Genomic DNA, 10,107 nt, shown 5'->3' with positions numbered 1-10,107 from the left:
ACAACTCTGCTGCTCACCTGTGGGATCCAAACTATGCACCCTCCGCTCAATCACAAGCAGATGTTATAGGAACACTCACAAGCCACTAACTGCACTTAAAATTAGGAGTGACCCTTCTTCAGGAGAGCCAAATATATAGTGGTCGGCTTTTGGACTCGAACACTCCAGAAACGTCACATAAGGTTCCTCTGAGGCCTTTTTTTGTTTTTGCATTACGATAGATCTTGGAAAGTTTTAGAGCCCTTAAGAAATGTTCTGATGCTATTTTCATTGTTTAACTAACTTTTTACTGTGTGAATTTTCTTCTGCGTTTTTCATAGTTGGGCAATTTTAAGTTTCAAGAGTCTGGATATGGAGTCCAAGCAGTAGTGGTGTGTGTTTTCTGATTATTGCCTCACAGGAAGTAACTCCTGCCTTTAAATCACAGCCGGTTCCTTTCTGCAGTCACACGGGGAAGTGGTTCAACTTCTGCTACAAAATCAAGACACTATAGCGATGGGAGCTCCCAAGATTTTGTTGTTTTCGCTTGGCTCCCTTAGTGCTCCCAATCATTTAGTATGGAACCTTCTCTTTTAGCCCAATCTTAGCAATTTTAAAAGGTTTGCATTTTAGTTGTCAATTTTTCATTCACATTTTTGCATAAAATACTTATTTTTTGTCATTTGTTTTATTGTTATCTTTACTCAAACCTGAAAATGTTACAATTTTTTTTAAACACCTTTACATTCACGCCACAAACCTTAATGCTCAATTCAAGAAATACAGATTTTTTGTAAAATCTGTATTTCTTTTGTGACCGTTCAACATTTCCAGATATATTTTACGACTTGTATGCGGTCTCCTGTGTGAACTGCAAACAACCTAAAAGTGTCCACACATGTGCAGTAGGGGATGCAGTAATGTCACATGGATTTTTCGACTAAAGAAAATATTACCACTGCCTGCAGTCACATTAATTCATCAAGACTTTTTTATTGTCTTAAATTAAACATCTGTGTTAGGAACAATTGCTAAATTTTATTTTCCTTCTCCTAAGTTTTTTCTATCCATCTCCCAATTTTGTAGCACAATGGTGTATGAAAACAATGCTTTCAACTAGAGAACTTGGTAGATTTTTAGGTTTAGCCAAATAGTGGACGCATTCCCAGATCACCAGTGAACTAGTGTACTGATTATTGTTAACATGTTTGGCGTTCTCAAGGCAACCTAGTTGACAAGTCTGAAATAATTGATCAGCCCTGCAAACAGCCTTGGTAGTTGGTAGCTTTGTGTTAATAGGGTCACGCTTTGGTTGAGTAGTTGGACGTCCGCATCTTTTGGTTGGACAAAAATATCACTAGTGTGCAATAAGGGAGTCTACTGGTACAGGGAGGTATCAGTGTTAATGAAAATCGAATCAAAAATATGTAGGCAAATGCAATGGCTGCCGTAAGAATCAGAGTTACCATACCACCCAGTACATCACTGGTGAGTGAGATGTAATACCGTATGTATTACATCTACATTAAACTTTATTGACGTTAGAATTATTCATGTCTGATAGCTATTCTATTCTTAAATGATTGTTATTGGGAACAAAAAAAAAAATCCAAATTTTTCAGTTTTCTTCTGTTTCTTGCTATGCAGTCCCCTGCAAAGTGATATTTTCTAAAGATTTTGCTGGTTTTGGCTGCTTTAATTACCATGTGGGGAAAATAAACGTTCATACATCTCGACGTCTGTCTGGTGAAACATTCTGACGATTTCACTCTGAACTCAATCACAAAGACACGTAGCATCTCTGCTGCGAATAAACCCTCAAGTCCCAGTCATAGCCATGCAGTAATAATACAAAAGTATTTCTGGAGATATTTTTGACCATAACCACTGACGATCCTCGCACATGCTTGAGCACAGCTTAAGTGAAGACCGAGGCACGGCATCTCAAAGACATTAGACGTCTTCATTGTTGTTTAATTCACTCGCTAAGTCTTGCATTTTCTCGTTATTCTTGAATAAATGGGCATTTCTTCAAAAAGTGCTTCATACAATTCTTTAAAGTTGGGTACAGAGGGGCTGTATGGCCTGCAGTTGGAGCTGTTTGACAGGGGAGTTCTAGCAAAAACCCCTTCCAGGAGCATATCCAAATGACTTTTTGATTGTTACAATTACATGTGCATGGCTCTTGTTAAGGCTCCTGACGGTTTATAGTTTACGGCTGAATACACAGGTTCAAATATATATATTTTTTCCCCTTCCAATATTTAGGCCCGCCTCTGAAGCCTTGCCACAGATGGTTCGTTGAGCCGTACGCTTGCCGGGCCCCCACAGTGTTGCTCTGGATCCCGATCCCTTTTCTTCTTGCTTTCCTCATGCTCCTGCCAACCGGCTGTGCTCGGCTCCGCCGGAGTTACAAAAGCCGATGTTTGAACAAAAAACACTGGCACGCCTTTTGCACTTCTTCAAAGGCGCGACGTTTCTTGTACTGGAGGCAGCAGCAGCAGCAACAGCTCACAAGGCCCAACGTCTCGCTGGATGTTCCCCGACGCATTCTAGAAACGGGACAACAACGAGGCATGGGATGGGTTGGATGGCAGCTGCCACCAACGCCAGCGGTGGAAACTGAAGATGAGAGAGAGAGAGAGCTTTGAAAATGAACCATTAATTTATACCTGAGATGAAATGCTCCGAGTGTTCCCAGCGCTCTCATGAGCTCTGCAGTACCAAGGAGGTTGCACACTCCATCTTCACTAATGAGAGAACCTTCCAGGCTAGACATTGTGGGCTCTGGCTTCAGCCTCCAGCCCATGCTGTTCTCACCGCAAAGAAACGAGCCAAGTTATTCACTGATTCCTTTCTGACATCCCTGGCCAAAACGTCTCCAATCCCACCCTCCCTCCTGCCACCACTTTCAGCTTTCTCTCCACCGCTCAGCCTCATCTTTGCTTTTGGTTTCTTTGTTTGTTTTTGCTTTGGTTAAAGCTCAGTTTTCCCCTTAAACAGAGCATACTGTCAACAACAACAACAAAAAAACAGTATGCTGTGAAAAATCCTTTTACAGGCAACGCAGTCACACACATTCGGACTCATTCAGAAGCGCCGCTGGGTTTGGCCTGTTCGGCGAGCGTCGGTGTTTACGCAGCGTGAGATATCTCAGGCGAACAGCGGAGAGAAAATAGCATCTGCAAAACGAGCAGTCAGTCCTCAGAAAGAAAGTACATCTGTGCAAACAGCATCTAGTTAAAGGAGTTATTAATTACCCCGGGTCATCTATGTGTGAGGTGGAAGAGAAAAAAAAAACAGAAGAAGAGCTGGCAAAAGGCAGTTAGTGCCGTTTTGAGGTATCCTTCCAAACACCGCTTTTAGATTCTAAAGTTTTTATTCAAATATATTATGAAACATTTAAACATAGCGGTTTAGCATAATTGTCAACTTTTCATCTCTTGATTTTGAAAGGAAAGAGTCAGAGGCTCCTCTTCTCATCGCTTGCTTTTTTTGTTTTTTTTTTTGCTTTCAAGAATCTCAGCAATGCCTCCAAAGAATCCTGCCCTTGTTGACTTTGGTTTGGGATAAAAGGTGCAGCCCACTCTGTGAATGCTGATCCGAAAGGTGATTAGTCTGGCCTCTGCGTGAGCCCCTGCATAGCTCGGCGCGTTGACCCAGACAGATTACCCGATGTTCCTGCGGACCGCTATCACTCAAAAGACCCAGGTGAGGAGAAAAACGAGAGGCTGGAAATTTAAGAGAAGAATGTTGGTTGCACGGTGAAGACAGAAGAGGCGACTGAAGTGATGGAGGAAGAAGATGGAAATGTTGATTTTTTTTTTCCTTTTTTTCTTCTGGTTGCTTCTTTTATCTGGTCAGTTCAGTCACTGTACATATGGCACATATCAAAACTGCCACTGATGTAGTTGATTCAGTAAGAATTGAAACTTTATATTGTAAGGCAAGGGCGTTCAAAGGGCAGAATGGGGGTCACTGGTGGCCTTATAATAATTGTGAATTGTGGTCCCCAACTACAAGTCAGGAATTACACAAATTTGGTCAACAAAACCGAAAACAAATGACAAATGATCTGCAATGATTTACAAACCTTTTGTTTATGAAAATTTCACTCCTTTGTTCTTTTCTTGTGTAAGTCTTTGAGCAAATAGAAAAAATTCCAATGTTAAAACATTTTTCCTTTTTTAAATTTAATTTATGTTTTCCAGCCACATGGAAACATTTTATGGCACAATCAAGTAACTGTGTTACCTTCAGTTATAAAAAAGCTGTAAAATTAAAAATGACTTAAAAAAGAAAATTGACTTTGTAATTTAACTCCTCAAAATTGGGCCTCTGTCTCTTTAAGGAACTTCAGCTCCAGCAGACCTCTATTATTAATCCTTTAACAATATTTTTTACCAGCATTTCATTGAGAAGATGCACAGTTCTACCAGCTGTTTGCTAATTGCTGCTGGCTAGTCTGCAGGAGCTGAGTGTGGGGAGTTCAGAGGGAGGGTGTGCTCTGGCACGCAGTCAGAAACCCGGCAGCTTTAGGCGGCACTCAGTCTCACCAAGCGCTTGGCACAGCTTCAAGGATTTCTCAAACATACATGGAAGAATCAAAGCAACACTCCAGCTATGGTTTTAAATGGTAAATGGACTGAACTTATATAGCGCTTTTCCAGTCATTTTGACCACTCAAAGCGCTTTACACTAGAATCACATTCACCCAGTCGCACTCACAAACACACACACATTTATACACCGATACGCAGATCGGTAGGCAATTTGGGGTTAAGTGCCTTGCCCAGAGGCACATCGACATGTGGCAGGAGAAAGCTGGAATCGAACCTACAACCTTCCGATCGCAAGACGACTACTCTACCATAGAGCCACAGTCGCCCCTACAATGAAGGATTAACATTAATGAAGGATTAACATTATAACATGATTTAAAGCTCAGAAAAATGGATTTTTACAATATCCTTCCACTTTTAGATTATTGTTTTTTGTTTGTTTCCTTATAGTTCTTTGATCTTCCTGGTTTTGACCTGTGTGGCACAAAGCTTGAACACCACTTGCTAAAGGGGTCCAGATTTTCCAATTTTCTGAATAAATTTTGGCTTAAGTGATCAGCCCTCTCAGTGTCAGACTGATTGGAATAAACTTGATGCATCTCTGTGCACTGGAAACCCCCAAAGCCCGAGTTTGAGAAACTGATCCTTAGTCACCAGAGGGGAGCAGTTAAATTTCAATTTACATTGAACCATTAAAATCAAGAAACCTCACATCATCAGTCTTTCCTAACAGGATTCTTAATGAAAGTACTGTAATTTCTCCCCTTTTTGTGAATGAACGTGAACTCATAAACTTTATGCAACAGCATCACTGTTTATTACTCCATGGGCTGAGGCCAGTGAATCTGTAAATCTTACAGAAAGCTAATTTTCTTTCCAGTTAGATCTTTCAATGCCAAACTTAGGGAGGAGGAACTTGGAGAGAACAAATTAGCCATAAAGAAACCCCTACAAATCTCTTTCATAAACATCAATTCAACAACCTACTACAGTCATAGTGTGTGTGAGTGAGTCAGAGTGGGTTTTGTACGTCTCTAGATACTCTTTTATGCAAATAAATTACAACTGTCTATGGCTATTTAAGCCTAAACTACACCTATTTCTATGTAAGTAATATGAATAACAGTCCTTAACCCATATAATTATTACATTCCATCCATGCATTCTCTGTACCTCCTCCATCAGGGTCTTGAGAGGGCTGACGCCTATTCCAGCAGCCAACACAAGAGAGATGGAGTAAATCCTGGACCAGTTGCCAAAACATCACAGGGCCAATACAGATATATATATATATATATATATATATATATAATTCATATTTTTCCATTTACACCTATGTGGCAAATCTAGAATTGACAGTAAACATGCAGTGTTTGACACAGTAAATGGAAACAGCCAAGCCTGCAGAAAGAACATGGACACTGCAAAGAGAAAGGCCGCAGCTGGTGATGACCATCAAGCAACAGTACAAATCGCAGTGCTTTTCTGCAACTGATTACAACAGTTGATCACTTTTTATTCAAAAGTATTCATACACATTTTGTGAAGTTAAAGTTTGGGATTTTATGTGAAACAGCAAAACCCTAAGAGTGGGACGTTGATTTTTGTTAGACCAGATGGTTTTGTTGCAAGTCTTTTAGGAGTACGTCTCGACCGGCTTGGGACCGATATCTAGAGACTAAAACTATAATCCATTCTTCGAAAAAAAGCTCAAACTTATACAGATTGAGTGGATTGCATCTGTAAACATACATTTTCGAACAGTACCATTGATTCTCATTTTGGATTTTGGCCTGACTAGGTAATTTTAACACATTGACATGTTTCAAAATAAACTGTTCTATTACCGTTCTTCCTGTATGCTTATGGTTGTTTTTGTAAACCTCAACCTCAGTCTTAGGTCATTTCCAGCCTCTACCAAGGTCTTTCCAGGACTGCCTTGCATTTAGCCACATGTGTCTTCCATTCAACCTTTTTTCTTACCCTACTTAGGTAAGGGGAAGATTCAGTGTGTAATGTTTGGGGTGCTGTGCTGTTAGTTTTTTACCTAAATTATGTTTTCCATGTGGGCTAAAAACTGTAATATTGGTTTCATCTGTTCAAAGCATAATCTTCCACATGTTTACTGTGTCTTGTACATGCTTTGTGGCAAACTATGTTTTATCGGTCTTTTCTCAAACAAAGCTTTCTTATTACGCCTTTCCCATGAAGGTCAGATTTATGGAGTACATCACAAATCAATTTCCTGATTCTTGTAACTTAGCTGTGAATCTCTGTAGCTCCTTACCATAGATGTTTTGATATGGAGCTACAAGAAAAGAGAGATAGTGCTAATGTGCTCCTTGCCAAGCATGTTCATTTAGGCCACAGGTGTCAAACTCCAGTCCTGTAGGGCCTCTGCCCAGCAAACCTTTAGATGTGCCTCTGCTGCACCACACCTGAATAGAATAATGAGGTCATTAGCAAGACTCTGGAGAACTGATCTACACAAGAAGGAAGTAATTGAGCCATTTCATTCCAGCGTTTTGTACCTGTGGCACATCTAAAAACTGCAGGACAGCGGCCCTTGAGGACTGGAGTTTGACACCCTTGATTAAGGCGGATGGTCATGTCTTGGTAAGTTTGCAGTTGGGCTAAAAGACGACCACTGAAAGCTACCCAACACTTAGGATAAGGTTTTAGAAGTTAACACTGCTACCTTCCTTGGTCTTCAGGTTGTTGTTTGTTTCCTAACAAACCTCTGAGGCCTTCATACAGAACGGCTGGAGATTAAATTAAACACTATTAGCTAATTAGGAGGTTGGTTTGACTGGATTCTAGTCAGGGGAATCAAAGTCAATGGAGTTGAATATACAGTAAATGGAGGTCACACATTTTAGAGTGGTGTTTGCCAAAACCTTCTTCATACCACATTGTGATTATGCACTACTTAGTATATCACCTGAAGTCCTGTTAAATATGTTGCAATTGCTCCGTACATACATAACTAACCCAGAAGGAAACTGGCATGACGTACAACTACTAGCGGTTGGCATCCATGTAAAGGTGAAAGAGCGTGTGCAGGAATCACACTTCTACAAAGTGTTAGGTTGTTGATCATTTATGCTGATCAACTGCTTCCGAGGGAGCATTAATGCCTTCTAGTTTTAAAATCAAGACATTTTTTGACAGAGAGCAGAATTAGAACATTTCTGGCATTTTTGTTGTAGTGTGTGTGTTTTTTATGGTTCTTATTGTTCATACCAAAGCTTAAAAGCTGTACGTTAAGTTTGACTCAGCCTTAGTTGAAGGCTGTTTCCTTTCCCCTGTGCAGCCGTCAGTCGTTGCCTACTTGTTCCCTCGCCATTCAGTAATCTTTCCCTCTCTGCGCCGTAATTGCCCTCTTCCCAAAAATGCCATCAGGGGGGACTATTTCTACACAACACCACACTGTGATGCGCAAGTGTGGGCCAACAATAATATTGGGTTTAATCTAGATATTATTACATGCAAAACGAGCAGCAGAAATTCAAGGGCGCCATTGTTCCTCGCGCTAAGTCTTTTGAGCGCCCAATGATGGGGTGTTTCCTTTGAGAAACCCAAACCAACAGAGCATCTGAGCTCTAACATAGAAAAAGACATGAAATCAGACAGACATGGAAAATAATTGTACTGCAAATAATGTGATATTCAAAGAACATTAGCAGTGTCTCAAGGTTAATCATAGCTATTTTCTTTTACCGTAGTTAGACAAGCAAATTTAGGCAGCAGATCAATGAGTTTAATCAGAGCTATCTTTTTCTAGCCCTGATTGCAAAGAAGGGATGCGTGTTTATCTAAAATGTCTACAATTTCTCTCTTCATTCACGTTTCCTGTAAAAAAATGACATGAGCGTTATTGAAAAACACATTCAGAACTCCACAACTTATTCCTCTGCTGCCCCTGAAAATACCTGCTGCTATTTTATAGAAGAAAGTAATAAGAAGAGGTTGAGAGTCTCATGTTTTCTATTAAAAAAAAAAACATAATGAAGCACTGCATTAATTACACAAAAGAGATCAGCTGTGAAAAAAGTGCAAACATGTTTTCTGCATCCGGAGCTAATTTATGATTTGTGAAGCATCAGAACATTTGCCAGTTCTCAATGACAATCCTGGAAGATATTGAGGTACAGTGACAAGAAAAAGCCAACACTTTCATAATGTCAGAGCAGTACTGCATCAGTTTCTGGCCTTAGTTTCACTTAGTAAGTCTGGAGCAGTTTTGGTGTGTCATGTCTTCCTTCACTGAAGATCTCTGCTGACATACTGGTCTTAGGTGGCAATCTATTTGGCTGACAGAATCTACTGAAGGGTTTAAAAATACTGAATATTCACCAACTAAAGATTCAACTGCGTGAGCTTTTCCAACCCGCTGTTAATATCTCGTCACACATGAAGGAGAGGAAGACAAAAGAGGAAGAGGAAACTCAGAGAGGGTGAGAGTGCCATGAGATGCGATTAGCCTGGACCTCATGTTTATGATTTCTGTAATACAGGCGCTTGGTTCCAGACATTCCCTCCATGGAAGGAATGTCTTCCTAACCAGTTCCATGTGAATGGTTTAGGAGGGAACCACAGCCTATGGTCGGGTTGAAGGCTCAGTCTTCCAAACACCCATCGAGGGGGGAATGTGTAGAGAATGGAGAACTAGACGCTCGAGAAGTGGGTAAAGAAAACATAGCAGAGGAACGAACCTTACAGCAGAAAAGACAGTTCTGGAATTCAGAGTGTCTCTGATTCAGTGCCTTACAAAGATTTTTTATTGAATTTTTTTTTTTAATAAGGCCCCTGGAAATTTCTCCACATTTTGTCACATTACAACCCTAAATTTTAGTGTGTTATTAGGATCTTATGTGAAAGACCAACACAAAGTAGCACATAGCTGTGAGTGAGAAGAGTAATTTCACATAGCTTTCTGATATTTTTTAGAAATCTCTAAAGAGTGATATGTATGTGTAGACAGCCTATATTTACTTGGATGCCCCTAAATAAAATGCTCCAATATCACCTAAGGTAGCAAATATCTCTCTGTTCAATTTAACTTCCGTTGAAATCCAGCTGTTCTCTGAAGGCCTCAGAGCTTTGTTTGAGAACGTCAGTGAACAAACCCAAAAACCGGTCAGGGATGATGATGTGGAGCAGTACTGTGTGGCACTACAGTACATGAATAGTAACATTCACTCTCCCCACCCAGTGTGGCTAATTTTGAGAAGCACTCTGGGAAAAAAGGCAAACTCTAAATATGTTTTTTTTGGAGGAATACCACCAAATAGGGGGCGTACTTGATATCAGTACCAAGTAATCAGTACTTGGTTCCGTTACTGCACCACAAGGTGGTTCAACAAAACAACAAGGTGATGTTTGTTTATGTGGGTGAACGTGTTCCGGACATAGTAATGATGTATTGAAATCCCTTTGCTGAAAGCTAAAAATTCTGTCAAATTATGTCATTTTTTTAAAACAAATTTAAACAAGATACATACATTTAAGTAATGTGTACTTGCTATGCTAAAATGAACTATTACTTCTACCATCTGCTTGACCA

The sequence above is a fragment of the Xiphophorus maculatus genome, chromosome 13 (genome assembly GCF_002775205.1).
Source record: "Xiphophorus maculatus strain JP 163 A chromosome 13, X_maculatus-5.0-male, whole genome shotgun sequence".
NCBI lineage: Eukaryota > Metazoa > Chordata > Actinopteri > Cyprinodontiformes > Poeciliidae > Xiphophorus > Xiphophorus maculatus.
This window is presented reverse-complemented; position numbering follows the sequence as displayed.